The sequence below is a fragment of the Schistocerca americana genome, chromosome 10, assembly GCF_021461395.2.
Source record: "Schistocerca americana isolate TAMUIC-IGC-003095 chromosome 10, iqSchAmer2.1, whole genome shotgun sequence".
NCBI lineage: Eukaryota > Metazoa > Arthropoda > Insecta > Orthoptera > Acrididae > Schistocerca > Schistocerca americana.
Window position 1 is genome coordinate 154,925,619 of NC_060128.1, and position 21,510 is coordinate 154,947,128.

Genomic DNA, 21,510 nt, shown 5'->3' on the forward strand with positions numbered 1-21,510 from the left:
ACCACCCTTGCCACACAATACACCCACTGTTTCCCAAACTCCCCTGTTGCCGTCACCATTATGACACTCAGTTCATCCATAACTGGTGCCTTTCACTCCTTCTTCTTCAGTGTCACTTCCATTTCTTTCCATGTCAGGTACCCCCCCCCCCCCCCCGGTTAATTCTACCTATTATCCTCATCTATTCTCTACCTATTATCCTCGTCTAGCATCTGCACTTCACAAGTGCTCAAAGTACTCCTTTCACAAGACCTTCAGTGTATGTTTGTTATTAACCTCTTTCCCATTTTTATCCATCATGCTGCATTCTCCCTCAAACTTCTCCTCACACTTATGACCATTCTATACAGCACTTCTATACTTGCTGCTTCTGCTATCTTCCTACATCACTTTCTTCCTTTCGTCCATCCACTTTCTTTTCTTCACAGCCACTGTCTTATTTGTCTCTTTCTTCTTTTTCTTATACTCTTCCCTTGCTTACTCTGTCCTTCATCGGAACTACAGTCTAAAGGTCTTGTTCTTCCTTCCCACTGCCCCCTTCACTCTTTCATTCCACAAAGTCTCCTTCCACTGTTTTTACCACTTGTACTTCTGCATACAGCTACTGCTGCTTCAACCATAGCACTTTTAAAGTGACACCATTCTTTTTCTCCTATTTTTGGTTCGTTTTGATAACTTTTCCATTATAATCTACTGGTATTCTTCCTTAAGTTCCTTTACCTTCAGGTTCCATGTTTTTGATGAGAGACAGTAGTTATCCCAAAAAAAACATGTTTACAAAGTTTCAAGAACCAACATTAAATGAAGAACCTAAAGATATTTTTTAACCTCCTATCTACACAATGGTGAAATAACCTTCAATGACTTTAAATGACAATTCAAACCCAGTAATTTTTGCTGATGATATAAGCATGCTAATTAAGAGTCCGATTGGACCTTACGAGGCACAGTTCAGATGATAGTTGAACAGGCCAATCCCGTCACTCCACAAAGTTTTGAGACTGTATTAACAAAACACAGAAAAAAGTTAAGGTGATAGTTTTATACCTCCACATGTTCTACATAGCCTCCCCCACCCCCTCCCCACCCAATTGGGTGCAAGGCACAGAACCATCAGACAACAATGAGAAACTGCCAGAAAAACTCTTCATTGGGATGTTGTTCAACTTGCACATCACATTCGCACCATTTTCAGGTTTGGCGAACCATCGGAGACCCATTCTGCACTACATTGTTTCGCTGCAAGGTCTTATTGATCCAAAGTCTCCTCACCTGTGATGACGTTTTCCAGAAAAGAACTGACCATATTTTTCATTTCAATTGAGTCGTGACAGGTGTCCTCGCATAGCTGTTTTTGTTTGGTAGTCAAGGCATGAGGGGCAAACTTTGTACACACAGTTTTCTTCTTCAAAACATTCTGGAGAAAGTCTCGAATACTTGATTTAGAGATGTTCAATTTGTTTGGTCGTTGCAATTTGTGGCACTACGACAGTGACACACTAAGGCCACATGTCCACTACTTAACGATGCTTGCTTACAGCTAACTGGTCAAATGCAAATCTGTTGTTTACAGTTGTTCTTCCAAGCTCCCATTATAGTTACTGTGCTGATGTCACTTAAAACCAGTCTCAGTACTTTTTGGATGGATGGTGAGCAATAGGTTCATAACAAACAGTTCAAGTGTTAACCTCACAAATATTCATATTATGACATTAAAAAAAAGGAAAAATGACCTGCAAGAACTAGGAACAGGCATTAATGGCCACACAGATAACCAGCAGTTGCATGTTCAGCTGCAGATCATCCCCCCCCCCCCCCCCCCAGATGGACTGACTATCTGAAGACAGCGTGAATGTTGGAAACAATAATGTTGTTTGGTACAAGATTTACAGTCATTCCTTTTATGACATGGATACAGCAGATCCATTTATTGATAACACAGCACTAGAAATATTTTTTTCATAGTTAATTCTCTCTGTTATTGCATATCTCAATTAACATCTCATCTTGAAGAAAGAACAAAAATCGCAGTTTAATATACTGTCAGTGATGAGGTCACTGGAGCACAAGCTCCAACTAGTCAAGGACGGTGAGGGAAATTGGCTCTGTTATTTCCCAAGGAATCATCCCGGCATTACTTTAACCCACAGAAAAAATTGTAAAGGAATAAAAACAGTCTTGGGGCTCCTCCCGTCATCATGTTATCTGTGGGGCACTGACATACAATAGGAATATGGACAGGCTTAATGATTGTAACAGGTGTTACTTTCAGCTGATTAGAGATTCAAATCAGAAACTGAATAATTGAATAATACAGCAGTCCTCAAGGGAAGGATGCCTTCATTCTGTGATAAACCTTTTGCATTTCCTTTATGTTTTCGTCTTCCTTAAAGGCAAAGAGACAAGATGAAGCGGTAGCCCATCATAGAGCCTATGCCTACCGTCATGTATTTTTTGACTTTCAGTTGTTAATAAACAGAGGATTTTTTCTGGTACCGGTAGGAGGAAGGAGGGATTCGCGCTCAGCTAGTGAAAGAGTGAGAAGCACGTCAATTTTTTAGCGAGTAATTGTAGACCGCCATTTTGGGATCGCTATGAATAAGTGAGGAGTGTGGATTTCATATGTGCACCGTTTAGAAAAATACAGTATTGTTTTATTAACAGAAAGGTCGTGTGAGTTGTTATTTCAAATAGTACAATAATTACAATAACTGAAGCCCACCTGTGTACTTTGGAAAATTACGAAGATCCGACAAGCTTAATAGGAACACGGTCAAGACTTCAAAGGTGAACGCGGCGACCAAACGTAGTATTATAAAGAATGGTAAGCACAAATCTACAGCGGAGAAAGAAACTACTCCGCCCTGCAAAATAATATGAACTAATACGGACTTATTTCCAGGCATAGCTCAGCTTATTGTGCTTGTCATTCACGCCGAAAAATTAATCTCATTAATTCAATACATTTTAAAAAGCCACGCATTTTATTATCATCTATTCCATTATTTTATTATACTATAATTCATAGTCAATAGGTTAACTTTCAGCTGCAGCATAATTTAGCACTTCCTGTTCTTTTTATACACAACTAGCTGTACCGGTACCCGGCCACGCATATACTCAAATACACATATACTCAGAATTAAGTACCTACAAACATACCTTTATTAGAATGCAGCATTATGTCACAATTTCAAAGCAATCAGTCAAGAATTTTTGAAGATTAACAACTTTGAACAAACAAACATTTACATTTTTATATACACGGGCTGTCAGGTGACTTTTCAAATTGCGCGGGCAACATACATTTGATAGTGAACTTTTTTTGTTATGTTGGTACGCATTTCCCGAACATATGTTCACAGTTTCAAATGTACAGCATACTTTGTTTGTTTTTGACAGATAGAAAGGTTAGACGTGTTGTAGTGTGCTCAGTGATTTTTGATTACTATAAAAACTGGAGCAAACAATTTGCAACAAATTTTGTATGAAAAGTGGAATCAAGTGCTCTAAAACACTCGAATTCTTGACAGTGGCATACGGTGAGTCTGCTCTAAGTAAGAAAAATGTTTGCAAGTGGTGCATACTCTTCCAAGTTGGTCGAGAAGATGCCAATGGTGAACCTCGCTCTGGACACCCCCCCCCCCCCCCCCCCCCCAGCTAGCTTTGTGATATGACTATTGTCCAAAGTTGTCACCAATGATACAGTGAAATTTGTTTAAGATACATATATTCATTTCCTCATATCATATGATATAACATTTGGGACGGCTTTGTTCAGGGTAAATGAATATGTGTAACCAAACACCTACTTGCAGTGTTTGATAGAGGGTACTTTGTGAACCACTATCACTATCCCCCTTTTCCTGTTTCACTCTCAAATAGTTCACAGACAGAATGATTGCCGATAATCGTTCATGTGGTACTCTCTCTGATTTTATCTTCGTGGTCATTTCAAAAGATATACATAAGAGCAAGCAATATATTTGACTCTTCTAAGAACATACAGTGTTGGAACTTCAACAACAAACCAAATCATGACAAAGAACATCTCTCTTGCAGTGTATACTGCTGGCAGTGTATACTGCTGGCAATATATTTGGCAAGCAATATTCAAGTCTTGATCAAACAAGCGTTACGTAAGCTACTTCTTCTGTTGATGGACTACATTTCCTGAGAAATATCAGTTTGCCACCTGTTTTACTCACAGTTTTATTTAGTACCTCCTTTTCAAATCTCTCCATACGCATACTGCTAGTTATTTAATGGAAGTAACTGCTTCCAGTGATTGTTCTGCAATCACATAATCATACAGTAATGGGTGTTTCTTTCTATGTCTTTGCAATACATTGAATTTGTTTATGTTGATGGTCAATTGCCACTCCCCGCACCCAGCATCATCAATCCTCTGCAGTCTTCCTGCATTTCACTAGACTTTTCTACCATTGCGATTCTGTATAGAACAGCATCATGCATGAAAGACCTTACAGAACTTCCGACATTACCTACTGGGTCATTTATGTACAGTATATTTTGAAACATAATGATCTTCTATCACTCCCTTGGGACATGCCTGAAGTTACTATTATGTCTGAAGATTTCTCTCTTTTCAATGCAATCACACAGCTGGTCTGATATTCCGTACATTCATACTTTGTTCATTAGGGGGCACTGTATCAAATGCCTTTCAAAACTTCAGGAACATGGCATCTACCTGAGCACCTGTATCTACTGCTTTCTGGATCACACGCATGGGCAAATCAACCAGTGTTCCACACAATCATTGTTTTTGGAGCCCATGGTGGGTTTCTACATAGAAGACTTTTGCATCCAGAGACGTCACAATGCTGAGCGTAAAACACGTTCCAAAATTCTACAACCGATCGACATCAGAGATATAGGCCTATAATTTTGTGTGTCCGATTGATGAACTTACTTGAAAATGGGGTAATCTGAAATTTTTTCCAATCATCACAAATGCTTTGCTCCTCCAAAGACCTACAAAGCTGCTAGAAGAGGCATCAAGTTCTTTTGAAAACTCTATGTAGAAATGTAATGGTATCCCATCAATTTCGATGGCCTTCCCTCTGTTGAGCAATTTCATTTCTTTTCCACCCCGTAAGGCTTATTTCGATATCAGCAATTTCGTTGTTCGTGCGATAATTTAAAGGAGGTACCACAATGCGATCTTCCTCTGTGAAAAAGTTTCAGAAAAAGCATTTTCTGTGTTGTCCTCCATTTCAATGCCATTACGGTCACAAAGTGTCTGGACAGATGGGTTTGATCTGTTTACTGATTTAACATAAGACCAAAACTTCTTAGGATTTGCCGTAAAGTGTATAGATAGAATTTTACGCACGGCTTTCCTTAACACTAATTTTGGCTGCATTTAATTTTTGCCTTGTCTGTGACAGCATTGGCTACATTTAAATTTGCCATAAAGCTCCCTTCGCTTTTGTAGAAGTTTTCTAACACATCTGTCGAACCAGAGCGGGTCTTTTCCATCCCTCACAATTTTCTTCAGCACATACCAGTGTAAAGTGTACTGCACAACACTCTTGAACTCCTTCCACTAATAGTCAGCATTGTTAGTACCGGAGATGAAATTTTCGAGCTAACCACTCACCCAATCTGTAATCTCTCTCCTGTCACTCTTGATAAGCAGTAAGATCTTCCTGCCTTTATTTGTGTTCCTATTTACAGCCATATTCAGTAATGCTGTAATGGACTTACGATCACTGACTGACTGTTCTACAATGGACCGAAGAGTTCGGGTCTGTTTGTCACCAACAGGTCAAAGATGTTATCTTCAAGAGCTGTTTCTCTGATTAACTGCTCAAGGTAATTTTTCAGATAAAGCATTAGAACAATGTCACAGGAATTTCTGTGCTTACTACCTGCCCAAATCACTTGAGTCTCCCAATCAATAGCTAGTAAGTTAAAATCTCCATCTAAAACTAGAACAAGACCAGGAAATGCACGCAAAATATTCTCCGAGCTTCATCTCAACTGTTTGGCCTCTGCTGCTGAGGCAGGGGATCTACAAAACAATCCAATGACATTATTTGATCCATCTTTAACACTTGTCTTCACCCAAATTATTTCAAATTCAGAATCTGAACTAATCTCACTATATATTACCATATTTTTTTATGGCTATAAACACACCTCCCCCATCAATGTTCAACCTATCTTTGTGATATACATTCCAATTGGAATTTAGAATTTCACTTCTACTTACACCTGCTTTCAGCCAGATTTCTGTCCCTAGTACTATGTGTACTCTGTTAGCATCTATAAGTGAGATGGTTCCAGGACCTTTCTGTAGATGCTCCAGCAGTTAACTAATACCAAAATATTAACATTTCCTTTCTCTGATCTGCTCTGACAAATGTTACTTCATTTGGATTCTTATCGGGCCTGTGGAGGGATTTCTCTATCCTAAAGAACGCACATGGGCATGCCACAAGTACTCCTCTACCCTAGCAGCCACTTCCTGGGTATAGTCTGCACCTGTCCTGTTAAGTGGAATCCAACAATTCTCTACCCAATAGCCTCTGGTTTAGGTTGGTCATCCTCTGGAGCCGTATTTGTCCAACTACAGGCTGTCTGTACGGTCGTACGACTATGGCTAATCAATGAATCTCATCCACTGTAGCTGAGTAAGATCTGGTACTTGGCCGGGAACCTGTCAGTTCACTGAAAACTTACCTGATGAGACCATTCTCAGTGACAAAACTTGGATCAAAGCAAAATACTTTCAACAGATGTTTTTCTAAGATTAGACAAGTGAAACTTTCTGGCAGATTAAAACTGTGTGCCCGACCGAGACTCGACTCGGGACATTTGCCTTTCGCGGGCAAGTGCTCTACCATCTGAGCTACCGAAGCACGACTCACGCCTGGTCCTCACAGCTTTACTTCTGCCAGTATCTCGTCTCCTACCTTCCAAACTTTACAGAAGCTCTCCTGCGAACCTTGCAGAACTAGCACTCCTGAAAGAAAGGATACTGCGGAGACATGGCTTAGCCACAGCCTGGGGGATGTTTCCAGAATGAGAGTTCTGCAAGGTTCGCAGGAGAGCTTCTGTAAAGTTTGGAAGGTAGGAGACGAGATACTGGCAGAAGTAAAGCTGTGAGGACCGGGCGTGAGTCGTGCTTCAGTAGCTCAGATGGTAGAGCACTTGCCCGCGAAAGGCAAAGGTCCCGAATTCGAGTCTCGGTTGGGCACACAGTTTTAACCTGCCAGAAAGTTTCATATCAGCGCACACTCCGCTGCAGAGTGAAAATCTCATTCTGGCTTCATGAGACAAGTGATAGAACATATGTGTTCCTAATAATGATAAGTAAATGGAGACTGCTGCAAACAAGTACTGAAATTGTAAGCATGATAGTGTTGACATACTCAAATGTATTTGCTGTTTACAGAAAATTGTAATTGACAAGGAAGGTGAAGAACCATCAGCTGCGCCAGCTTGCAGAATCGACAAAACTTTCCGCTTTGCCAGCGAGAATCACAGTGTCTATGCAGCGTATTCTATAACACACAAATATATAGCACTGTTTTGCTAAAGGGAAGTGCATGAATCAAAGCAGTTTGAGTACTTTAAAGAATACTAGATACATATGGTGAACATATGGTTGAAGGTGTTCCCAATTTTGATTTTAAATACAGTTTCTAGAATTTTTAAAAGTCTTATTGATTGGAGTACTTATAACTGGTCACTGATGTATAAAAAGAGCAGAGAATTTAATAGAAAAATAACACAACATGTGCTTTTTTCCAAGATGTGTACTGTTTCTGTCACCACACCATACTAAGTTTATCTGATAGACATAGGCAAGACAGTACTGTGGAGTTTCTTTAGGTTCTTCTCAATTTTGTTTTTAAATATGGTTTCTAGAATTCTGTTAACAGTCTTATTGAATGTCAGTGTAAATGTCACTTATCACATGTTCAATAAATCTGATCTTTGTATTACGTTTTTTGCTACGTTATGATTAAAGTTTTACACTCATGTCCTCTGCAGCTTTCAATCATAGTTTCCTCTAAATCACAGAGGAGATATATCTTGTCTTGGATATTGCATGGTGATCAATTCTCATTCACAAATTTCTCTACATCCATAGTTGGTAAATAAGTGCAAAAGACAACCAGACACAAGCACTCGCTTGCATCTGCTACGAAACACTATGTCCAACCAATCCCATTTCACTGGGATCCGTCTGTCAGCTGGCAGTGTACAGTCATATGTGGCTGGCTTCACTGTGTGCAGTGGGACGGCCCAATGGCAAAAAATATCTTGGCATTAGTTAGCTGTGTGCAGTCATATACGGCTAACAGTTGAATACAGTTCCAGCAGATGCTTAGCCTTAGACCATCCATTCTGCTTCAAACCTGAGGACCACGATGGGTTATGGGAACTATGCTGCAAAATGGTAGCTCTGCTTCCATCCTACGGATGAGGCTAGATCTCTTCATCAACACATCCAGCTACCTGCAGGAACCAAGAATGGCCTCTCATCCAGGCAGCAAGCACCATCCGTGCCTACAAGAGCGACAATTTGCGGCTGGTTGTACCTAGTACACTCAACTGATGAGACCCCCTGTCAGGCAAACGGAGTGACACTGGCCTTCTTGTCTGACCTGTGCGGTATTTTTCAGAGTAACTCCATCACCCGAGAAACACTGAAGCTCCCAATGATAGGCAATATCTCCCTCTGTGCTTGTTCAGACCTCTCCGGAAGGTCGGCTAGTCTCAACAGGTGAAGCAGCCTGTACAGGCTAGACATAATTTCTGTAGCAGACAATACCTCAAACCTGTTTTTAAGATGCTCAGGGGCAGCTGTGCAGCCAGTACCCACTTTCACCTTCTGCCCAGAGATTTACTGTCCCACCACTGCTCACCATTGACCGCCAGAGACTGGCTGGGACATGCAAATCAGAAGATGTAGTGGTGTCAGGGATCCCAAATGATGCTATACTCCAGGACTGCCAGAGCATTCATCTCAGATATCCCAATGGTGCAGCAGCCCAGGGCAGCAGTGCGAAACCTCTCACTGTGGCCAATACAGCTTCCACCTGCTTATGGGCAGTGTTGTGTAGGGCGTCAATTAATGAAACTCGAGCAACAATCAATGAAACCAAGGTTCAAAATGGAGTTTTACATCTGATGCAAAAGCCTGTAACAGTTTGTTTCTGGACATCAAGCAGGAAATTAAAAATACCCTAATATTTAAAATACAAAGTAGAAGCATATCTCGTTAACATTACTTCTACAATTTATATACTTGTATTCAGAAATGTAACTTCCATATAACTCCATTATTTGTATTAGACAGATACTGACTTTGTCAGTGCACAGGTTCTTTAATAATATGTGGGAAACCTCTGGGGAATTGACAGAGAACTTAAAAGAAGCAAATCTGTTCATATAGACATGTGCACACACATTTTTGTTACCACACATTTGCTTCGTTTCTGTCTTTTTTTGTTTTCAAATTTCCAGCTTGATTTTACAGGCATTTTTTCTTTACAAATGCTGTTTGTTTTGGGAAGCACTAAGTCCAAGCCTTTTATATTTACCTTAGTTGCGATGATACTAGTGAATAAACAAATCCTTTCAGTACAGAAGGGCAACGGCCTTGCTGCAGTGGATACACCGGTTCCCGTCAGATCACCGAAGTTAAGCGCTGACGGGCTTGGCCGACACTTGGATGGGTGACCATCACGGCCGCCATGTGCTGTTGCCATTTTTCGGGGTGCACTCAGCCTCGTGATGCCAATTGAGGAGCTACTCGACCGAATAGTAGTGGCTCCGGTCAAAGAAAACCATCATAACGACCGGGAGAGTAGTGTGCTGACCACACACCCCTCCTATCCATATCCTCAGTGAGATGACACGGCGGTCGGACGGTCCCGGTCGGCCACTTGTGGCCTGACGACCGAGTGCTTTTTTAGTACAGAGAACACAATCAGTAGTGGGAGCTTTTCTACAGTACTTATTGGACTAGTGTTTAGTGTATACTGAACATTGATCCCCTGCTACAAATCAAATTGGCTGTTTCTGAAAGAGGCGCCATTGAACAAGAGTGTATTAGCAACTTCAGCTAAAGAGTGACTCACTGTGTCTGACTTTCCATCGCAAATGTGATGCCTGCTTGGCCGTATTTTTATTGGACCAGTTTGTACTGTACATTTGTGGCTAAAATGTAATCATCGCATGACAAACAGGCACCTGATATGTGGAGTCACAAATCACAATGCACCTGAAGCCAAACATTTCCCTGAACTATTTCCTAATAGACATTTACCGAACAATAAAATGTTTCAAAAAAACACATGAACATGTAATACATTTCTTATACTAAACATATAGCCAAAGTCTGAAGATTTATAATAGTCCTAATTTTGTAGGCATCTGAAGATGACAAATAAATCTGTAGAAACTGGTGTAGCAAAATCAAAATATAGTGCAACTGATGACTGAGTTTTCTTCTGAAATACAGGAATGTCTTAAGGAAACAGACTCTTTTCAGAAAAAGGTCATTTCACTGTGGAAGATCAAATGGAGTTAGAACACTTGATTTGCAATCTAGCATGCTTCATTATACTTAGGACCACAATGGAGGCAGCACTACAGAAATACCAGAAACTGAGCATGGGCCATGTCACTGTGTGGAAAGTGTTACGAGAGCAACTTCTTTACCCCTACCACCTCCAAACAGCGCAAGATCTTACTGAAACACATTTTTAATACAGAAAAGCTTTTTATACTAGGTTGCAGGGGATGTGAGTCGAGAACCAATACTTTCTGTCTTACACACTATTCACTGATGAAGCAAAGTTCACCGGGAATGGAGTGCAGAATTTTCACAACACTCAGGTATGGGCAGATGAGAATCATTCTGAAATTCTGGAAACATGACATCAACAACAATTTATCATTAATCTATAGGCTGCCATAACTGGTGAAAGATTAATTGGACCTTCCATTTTCCATGAAACACTGACTGGAAAATCATACAGTGAGTTTTTAATGGAACATTCAAATGATTTGCTGGAAGACATTGTAATATACTTATATCACTACATGTGGTTCATGGCATGTCACTGTGTGATAAGTGTTACGAGAGCAACTCCTTTACCCCTACCATCTCCAGACAGCTCTCGAAGTATGAAAAATTTTAAATCAGTGTTTCCCAAATTAATGGAAATGGGTAGCAACATCTTGGTCTACTGGCTCTGTTGATCTCAATCCACTGGAATTTTTTCTTAGAGCTAATGGTGGGAATTTCGAGCATTTCATACTAAATCAGATGATGCCGAGGGAATTAGATTAGGAAATGAGTCACTAAAAGTAATAGATAAGTTTTGCTATTTGGAACAAAAAATCATATACTGCCAAGAGCAAGAAAGGCATTTCTAAATAAGAGAAATTTGTTAACACGTAATATCAATTTAAGGGTTTGGAACACTTTTTTGAAGGTATTTGCCCGCAGTGCAGTCTTGTCTGGAAGTGAAATGAGGACAATAAGCAGTTCAGACAGGTAGAGAATGAAATGTAGTGCTATAGAACAACAATGAACAAAGATTAGAAAACTTAAAAATGGATGGCCAGATGTGAATTTGAGCTGACGTCCTCCTGAATATGCCACCCTGCTCGGTTTGTTTAGGAAGACCAATGCTTGAATGCTGTCAAGTATGTTCAGACGGATGCAAATGGCAGTAGTTACACAGAGATGAAAAGGTTTACACAGGACAGACTAGGATAGAGTAGCATCAAACCAGTCTTAGGACCACAACAACAACATGTATAAAAGATAATCTGGAAGTAATTAACATACATATCAATATGTAAATACTTTTGGATTAAGGGGGCCACTCACTGAAAACCACAGGCATAGCATCATTGATAGGCTCACACATAAACAAAGATAACTTGCTAGCTTTTGGAGTAATTCTTTCTTTGAGCGGGGGTTGTGTTGGGTGGGGTGGTTAGAGGGAGGGAGGGAGAGGGGCGGAGAGGGGCAGAGAGAGAGAGAGATAGAGAGAGAGAGAGAGAGAGAGAGGCAGGGGATGGATTGGGGATGAGTGCCCAGTCAGGTGGCGGAAGGAAGCCAGTTTGTCAGTTAGCAATGAGCGAGAGGTGACAGGAGCATGAGCTAGGCATGTGACGAATGGCTGCCGGGGTGTGGAGTAGCATCGGGATGTGAATCTGTGAGGGGGTGGCAGGACACAGAAAGGATAAACTATTGAATGGTGTGGGGAGCGACATAGGTTACCGTAGGTTGAGGCTAGGGTGATCAGAAGCAAAGAAAGTGTTGCAAGGATAACCCCATCTGAGTAGTTCAGAGAAGCTGGTGGTGGAAGGAAGGATTGAGATGCCCCAGCTTGTGACGCAACCTTTCAAACAGAGCATGCTGCATGCAGTGACATGTTGTGTAACTTCGTGGCCAATTTTGCTCTCGGTAACCATTTGCTGGTGGCTATTCATCCTGGTGCAAGAGAGCCCATCCCCGGCGGGGCAAGGACACTCCCCCCCCCCCCCCCCCCCTCTCATGGAAAGGAAAAAATATAGTGTAGTCAGATGATTTAAAAGTGAGTATTACAAAGATTTTTAACAGGGTGGGAACTGGGAACTTCTTTATGACTACTTACAAATTGTCGTTCATCTTCCAAAATATTAAAAATTTACAACCCCAGATCTAGCATGCCCCCTACCTCCTTGACAAACTATCAAATGGATGCCCTTATCCTGGTGGACAGCTGACTGACAATAATACTAATACCCGTGGTCTAGGGGTAGCGTCTTTGATTCATAATCAAAACGTCTTCTGTCCCAAGTTCGATCCCAGCCACTGCCTAAATTTTGATAAATGATCAGCATTGGCGGCCGAAGACTTCTGGCATAAGAAGTCAGCCTCATTCTGCCAACGGCCTTGTCAAATAGGGCGGAGGAGCGGATAGAGGTTCAGGGCACTCTCTTGTCCTAGGGGTGGGAAATTGCCCCTAAAGGCGGAAGAATCAGCAATGATCAACGACATGAGGATGCAGAAGGCAATGGAAACCACTGCATTAAAGACACACAACGTGTATCCACAGGACATGTGGCCTGTAATTGAAGAAGTGTCATGATGATCTCTCCATTGGCAAAAGGTTCCAGAATAGTCCTCCATTTGGATCTCCGGGAGGGGACTGCCAAGGGGGAGGGTACCATGAGAAAAAGATTGAATAATGAACGAAAGGATAACGTTCTACGAGTCAGGGCGTGGAATGTCAGAAGCTTGAACGTGGTAGGGAAACTAGAAAATCTGAAAAGGGAAATGCAAAGGCTCAATCTAGATATAGTAGGTGTCAGTGAAGTGAAGTGGAAGGAAGACAAGGATTTCTGGTCAGATGAGTATCGGGTAATATCAACAGCAGCAGAAAATGGTATAACAGGTGTAGGATTCATTATGAATAGGAAGGTAGGGCAGAGGGTGTGTTACTGTGAACAGTTCAGTGACCGGGTTGTTCTAATCAGAATCGACAGCAGACCAACACTGACAACGATAGTTCAGGTATACATGCCGACGTCGCAAGCTAAAGATGAACAGATAGAGAAAGTGTATGAGGATATTGAAAGGGTAATGCAGTATTGTAAAGGGGGATGAAAATCTAATAGTCATGGGCGACTGGAATGCAGTTGTAGGGGAAGGAGTAGAAGAAAAGGTTACAGGAGAATATGGGCTTGGGACAAGGAATGAAAGAGGAGAAAGACTAATTGAGTTCTGTAACAAGTTTCAGCTAGTAATAGTGAATACCCTGTTCAGTTGATTGATGAAAGGTGGAAGTACAAACATGTTCCAGGAAAATCAGGAATACAGAAATACAAGTCGCTGAGGAATGCAATAAATAGGAAGTGCAGGGAAGCTAAGACAAAATGGCTGCAGGAAAAATGTGAAGACATCGAAAAAGATATGATTGTCGGAAGGACAGACTCAGCATACAGGAAAGTCAAAACAACCTTTGGTGACATTAAAAGCAACGGTGGTAACATTAAGAGTGCAACAGAAATTCCACTGTTAAATGCAGAGGAGAGAGCAAATAGGTGGAAAGAATACCTTGAAAGCCTCTGTGAGTGTGAAGATTTGTCTGATGTGATAGAAGAAGAAACAGGAGTCGATTTAGAAGAGATAGGGGATCCAATATTAGAATCGGAATTTAAAAGAGCTTTGGAGGACTTACGATCAAATAAGGCAGAAGGGATAGATAACATTCCATCAGAATTTCTAAAATCATTGGGGGAAGTGGCAACAAAACGACTATTCACGTTGGTGTGTAGAATATATGAGTCTGGCGACATACCATCTGACTTTCGGAAAAGCATCATCCACACAATTCCGAAGACGGCAAGAGCTGACAAGTGCGAGAATTATCGCACAATCAGCTTAACAGCTCATGCATTGAAACTGCTTACAAGAATAATATACAGAAGAATGGAAAAAGAAAATTGAGAATGCGCTAGGTGACGATCAGTTTGGCTTTAGGAAAAGTAAAGAGACGAGAGAGGCAATTCCAACGTTACGGCTAGTAATGGAAGCAAGGCTAAAGAAAAATCAAGACACTTTCATAGGATTTGTCGACCTGGAAAAAGCGTTCGACAATATAAAATGGTGCAAGCTGTTCGAGATTCTGAAAAAAGTAGGGGTACGCTATAGGGAGAGACAGGTCATATACAATATGTACAACAACCAAGAGGGAATAATAAGAGTGGACGATCAAGAACGAAGTGCTCGAATTAAGAAGGGTGTAAGACAAGGCTGTAGTCATTCGCCCCTACTCTTCAATCTGTACATCGAGGAAGCAATGATGGAAATAAAAGAAAGGTTCAGGAGTGGAATTAAAATACAAGGTGAAAGGATATCAATGATACGATTTGCTGATGACATTGCTATCCTGAGTGAAAGTGAAGAAGAATTAAATGATCTGCTGAACGGAATGAACAGTCTAATGAGTACACAGTATGGTTTGAGAGTAAATCGGAGAAAGACGAAGGTAATGAGAAGTAGTAGATATGAGAACAGCGAGAAACTTAACATCAGGATTGATGGTCACGAAGTCAATGAAGTTAAGGAATTCTGCTACCTAGGCAGTAAAATAACCAATGACGGACGGAGCAAGGAGGACATCAAAAGCAGACTCGCTATGGCAAAAAAGGAATTTCTGGCCAAGAGAAGTCTACTAATATCAAATACCGGCCTTAATTTGAGGAAGAAATTTCTGAGGATGTACGTCTGGAGTACAGCATTGTATGGTAGTGAAACATGGACTGTGGGAAAACCGGAACAGAAGAGAATCGAAGCATTTGAGATATGGTGCTATAGACGAATGTTGAAAATTAGGTGGACTGATAAGGTAAGGAATGAGGAGGTTCTACGCAGAATCGGAGAGTAAAGGAATATGTGGAAAACAACTGATAAGGAGAAGGGACAGGATGATAGGACATCTGCTAAGACATGAGGGAATGACTTCCATGGTACTAGAGGGAGCTGTAGAGGGCAAACACTGTAGAGGAAGACAGAGATTGGAATACGTCAAGCAAATAATTGAGGACGTAGGTTGCAAGTGAAGAGGTTAGCACAGGAAAGGAATTCTTGGCAGGCCGCATCAAACCAGTCAGTAGACTGATGACAAAAAAAAAAAAGCTGCTTTCACTGGTGGCCTGGCCTGTGATGGAGTAGGATAAGGCTTTGACAGGACTAGAGTAGGAAGTGCTGGGTGGGTGGATTGGGCAGGTCTCACAACTTGGTCTTCCAGAGGGATATGTTACCTGTGACAAACAGCTGGGAGAGGAGCTGGCGTGGGAGTGGACTAGGATGGTAGTAGGTCAGGCGGGCGACAGACCACCACTATAGGAAGTGTGGGAAGGATCTCGGGTAGGACGCCCCTCATTTCCTCGTACAATGAGAGAGAGTCAAAGCCCTGACAAAGGATATGGTTTAGTTGTTCTAGTGTGGGGTGACACTGGATGTGTTCCTTTGTAGCTGATCATTGGGGTTGATGGGAGGGTTGGCGGTGTGTGAGGATATGGCAGAGGAAATCTGTTTGAGGACCAGGTTCAGGAGGGCACTGCTTGCCTGTGAAGACCTTTATGAACACTTCAGTGTACCAGGTGAGGGAGTTCTCAACACTGCAGATAGCTGTTGTGTAGGTACATGGTGAAAGACACCCCACCCCCCACCCAATATGGTAAGGTTAAAATTTATTTAAGAAAAAAAAAAAAAAAAAATGAAATGGCAATCGACCACAAGCATCGGAAAAGACATTAATTATGAATGCACGGTAAGGTGTAGACAAATGAAAAATAAATAAATAAAAAACATCACTAATTTTTCTTTGTACATGATTTTGTTTTCACACTCTCTCGTATGTGGAGGGATGGTTAAGATGTATTGCTTAAAGTATGAAGTATTGCGAGTGTTATGTATTCTATGTGTGTATGAATACGAGATGATTTAACAACAGTATTAAATATTTTTTTTAATTTAAGTGAAGTGGAGCCAAGTAAGGAGGATTTTCTTCATTTTTTGACATGCACAGGTGTCCTTGAAGTCGGCTGCCTGCATCTACAATTGAAATGTAGGAGAGGAAGTCCAAATAGCCTAAATTCGTACAAGCAGAACATTTCTAATAATGCAATTGTATTATCCTTTAATTTTTTTCACTCATATATGTATTTGTTTTTTTTTTTTATTATTATAACACACTGTCCATGTATGGATAAGGTGCAGAGGAAGGATTTTTTTGGTGTGGGAGGATGACAGCCGTGGAAATGTAAGTATTGCACTGTTGGCAGTTAGTGGGTTTAATGTGGACAGAGGTGTGCATACAGCCAACAGAGTTGTGAAGTTTGATATACGAACAGCCAAAGTGGCAAGGTTCAATTTTTGTATTTAATTTACAACTAGTTTTGGATATCTGAAGCCATTTTTGAGTCATACAGACAGAAAAAACTATATTTTCTGTAATAGCACACAAACTGTTTTAAATTGTACATACATATATATCCAAGTCACGTTTTTCTATGAAAAGGGACAGGATAAGCATACAACCCAACATACTGAAAATCCATAGAAATGGAGGCCAACAAATTAATTATCAGTCAGAGTAGAATAATGTTAATCATATTTTGCTGTTACTATACTACACAGAAGTAGGCAACAATGATAGTTTCTGCTGGTCAATATGTAATTTGGTTTGTTCCTTATTCCTGAAATCTCTGTTTCAGCACAGGATTTATGGAACACTGTGTGTTAATGAATGAATGAAAAGGGGATTCTGTTAAATGGCTGTGCATGATGCTGCATTTGAGATTTGTGCTTCACAACATGACCTTATTTAAAAGGAACAGCACCTTTCATGCTAACACAACACTGACTAATAATCTTTACGTTACAAACACATTCTTAGCTGTTGTTTCAAAAGTGTGCGGTACGTAACCATACACATATCTGAAACATGGTAGGTGTGATAAGGCATCCTGTGAAGCATTACTAAATGCCTTCTCTGAAAATAACAAAGGAACCACACTCACAATGGAAATATATTGCATCTAATGACAACAAATAGACCCGACCACACTGAGATGTCCAAATCAGATGTAGAAGTAACTTTGGATGTGCCCCAGGAAAGTGTCTTGGGACCTTTGCTGTTCAAATTGTATATTAATAACCTTGCAAATAATATTAATAGTAAAATAAAGCTTTTTGCAGATGATGCAGTTATCTATAATGAAGTACTATATGAAAGAAGCTGCATAAATATTCAGTCAGATCATTACAAGATTTCAACATGGTGCAGAGATTGGCGACTTGCTCTAAATGTTTGGAAATGTAAAATTTTGCACTTCACAAATTGAAAAAATGTAGTGTCCTATAACTATAATATCAGTGAGTCACTGTTGGAATCAGCCAATTCATAGAAATACCTTTGTAGGCATATGAAATGGAATAATCACATAGGTTCAGTCATGAGTAAAACAGATGGTAGACTTCAGTTTATTGGCAGAATACTATGGAAGTGCAAGCAGTCAACAAAGGAGATTGTTTTCAAATCACTTGTGTGACCCATTCTAGAATATTGCTCGAGGGTGCGGGACTCTTACCAAATAGGGCTAACAGGGGGTACTGAACATATACAGAAAAGGAACGTATACGGAAAAGGAACGTATATGGAAAAGGGTAGCATGAACGGTCACAGGTTAGCTTGATCCCTGGGAGAGTATCAGACATACTGAAGAAACTGAACTGGCAGACTCTTGAAGATAGACATAAACTATCCTGGGATAGTCTACTAACCGAATTTCAAGAACTGGCTTTAAATTGTTACTCTAGGAGTATACTAGTAGCTCACTGAAACAGGGCATTTTTCCAGATAGACTGAAATGCTATTGTTAAACCATCACATAAAAAAGAGGATAGGTCTGATGCTAACAACTGCCACCCAATCTCACTTCTGACAGCTTTATCCAAAATTCTTGAAAAAGTAATGTGTTCAAGAGTAGCTTCACATATTAGAAAAATGAAGTATTAACAAAATGTCAGTTTGGTTTTCGGAATGGCTTTTCAACAGAAAATAGTATGTATGCTTTCACTGATCAAATATTAAATGCTCTGAATAACCAACCCTCACCCACTGGGATATTTTGTGATCGCTCAAAGGCTTTTGACTGAGTGAATCACAAAACTGTTCTAGATATTAATGGCTTTCCACTCTACATTCATGAAGATGCAAAGCCAGTTCTTTTTGCTGATGATAACAGTGGAGCAATCACACCCAACGAACAAGAATTAGCTGGGGAAATTGTAAATAATGTCATTCAGAAAATTATTTAGTTCTCTGCAAATGGACTCTCAGCAGAATATTCAAAATTTTTGGATGTGTGCATTGATGAGAAATTGAATTGGAAGAAATACACTGATGATCTGCTGAAACGGTTGGGTTAAGCTTATTATGCTATTAAGGATACAGCAAATTTTTGTGATAAACAGATCAGTAAATTAGCCCACTATGCCTATTTTCATCCACAGATTTCAAACAGTGTCATATTTTGGGGTAATTCTTCGTTAAGAGAAAAAGTATTCATTGCATGAAAGCATGTATTGAGAATAATACTGGAGCCCATACAAGATCACCTTACAGACATTTATTTAAGGAACTTGGGATATGCACAGTACCTCCACAATACATATATTCACTTCTGAAAGTTGTTATTAATAACCCATTGCAATTCTAAAATAATAACATAATGCACAGCAACAACATTAGAAGGAAGGATGTGAATTGTGGTTTATTTGTCTCATAGTGTACATAACATAAATCATATGATTCAGGTACAGAAATCACGTAAAATTGTGGTAAAATTTCACCATAAACAAAGAATAGCTGATGTTAACAAACAGCATAATAATAATAATAATAATAATAATAACAATAATAATAATAATAATACAATTTGGTTATATATACATACAATAAAATCTAAAACTTAATTACACGTTGCTCAAATTATCATTTCATTGTCTATGAATTGATCTATTGAATAGTAGCATTTCTCCCACAGAATCTGCTTTACCCTCATTTTTAAATTTTCTGGCTTCATATTAAATATGTTTTTGCCCATTAACTTCTTGTATATTGTCATCCCTATATACTGTGGAGTCCGTGAATATAATTTCAACTGGGGTGTGGGAGCATAAAATTATTTTATTTCTTGTGTTATATGTATGGCTAAAATGATTCTCCTCAAATAATTTTTGTCTGCTGTGTGGGAAGATTATAATTTCATAAATGTATATGGAGGGTACAATTAGGATTTGTAATTTCGGAAATAATAAGCGACAAGACTCTATTTGATATGCAGTACACATGTATCGAACGTTAAACTGACATGTTCCACATCATTACAAAATGTTGTATTCATGATCTAAGGAACAAGTATTAATGTCATGTAATGCAACCCCACCATATTGCTCACATAGGGATCATGAGGATAACATTAGAATAATTACTGCACGTGCAGAGGCATTCAAACAATCATTCTTCCCATGCACCACATATGAATGGAAAGGAAGAAATCCTAATAGCTGGTACAATGGGATGTACCCTCTGCCACACACCTCAAGGTGGTTTGCAGAGTATGCACTTGATAGATATGTACCCAGCAGAACAGTTCGTAATGGAAGGGATCCTCCATGGTATACAGTCACAGTAAAGAAAGTTCTAATGAAACAAAGACTACTGGATAGTAGGAGTAAAACAAAGCGTAGGACTATAGATAGAGAGATTCTAACTGAAATGCATTTGGCTATCAAGAAAGCAATGCATGATGCCTTTAATAACTACCGTAGCAGAATATTGTTAAATGATATATCACAAAACACAAAGAAATTCTGCTCGTAAGTTAGTGGCACCCAAGTTAGTGTCCAGTCCCTAGCGAATGACACAGGAACACAAATTGAAGATAACAAAGCAAATATTCTATATTGAATTTGTGTCTGAGTTAGAAAAGCGGGGGGGGGGGGGGGGGGGCTAACTATAATCTATTATACATCCCTCGAACAAAAACATATGCCCAGTTCTTCGAAAAATTCAGAGGTCACACATGTCATCAAGAAGGGTTGTAGAAGTGATCCACAAAACTACCCTTGACATCAATTTGTTGTAGAATCTTAGAACATATTCCGAGCTCAAGCATAATGAGATATCTTGAACAGATAGACCTCCTCAATGCCAACAAGCAAGGATTCCGAAAACATTGATCATGTGAAACCCAACTTGCACTTTCCTCACATGACATAGGAAGTTATGGATCAAGACAGTCAGGTAGATGCAGTACTTCTTGATTTCCGAAAAGCGTTTGACTCAGTACCACACCTACACTTATTGTCAAAAGTATGATCATATGGGGTATCAAGTGAAATTCTTGACTGGATCAAGGACTTTTTGGTAGGGAGCACATAATATGTTACCTTGGATGGAGAGTCATTGTCAGATATAGAAGTAACTTCGGGTGTGCCCCTAGGAAATGTGTTGGGACCCTTGCTGTTCATGTTGTATATTAATGACACTGCAGACAATATTATGAGAACAATTAGACTTTTGCAGATGATGCAGTTATCTATAATGAAGTACTATCTGAAAGAAGCTGCATAAATATTCAGCCAGATCTTGATAAGATTTCAACTTGGTGCAGAGACTGGCAACTTGCTCTAATTGCTCAGAAATGTAAAAGTTTTCACTTCACAATACAAAAAAATGTATTTTTATCACTATAATATCAATGAGTAACTGTTGGAATCGGCCAACTCATACAAATACCTGGGCGGACCACTTTGTAAGGGATATGAAATGGAGTGATCACATAAGCTCAGTCATGGGTAAAGCAGGTGGTAGACTTCTGTTTATTGGCAGAATACTAGGGAGGTGCACTCAATTTATATAGGAGATTTCTTGCAAATCACTTATG

The 21,510-nt window shown here is 39.9% G+C and overlaps 1 protein-coding gene and 1 pseudogene across 1 annotated transcript in view; one reads left to right on the forward strand and one right to left on the reverse strand.

Moving 5' to 3' along the window:
* The window catches only part of LOC124552321 (serine-aspartate repeat-containing protein I-like), a 202,553-nt gene that overhangs the window by 174,397 nt on the left and 6,646 nt on the right, over positions 1 to 21,510 (reverse strand). The gene's annotated exons all lie outside the window — the stretch shown is intronic.
* LOC124552892 lies at positions 9,634 to 9,751 on the forward strand (annotated as a pseudogene).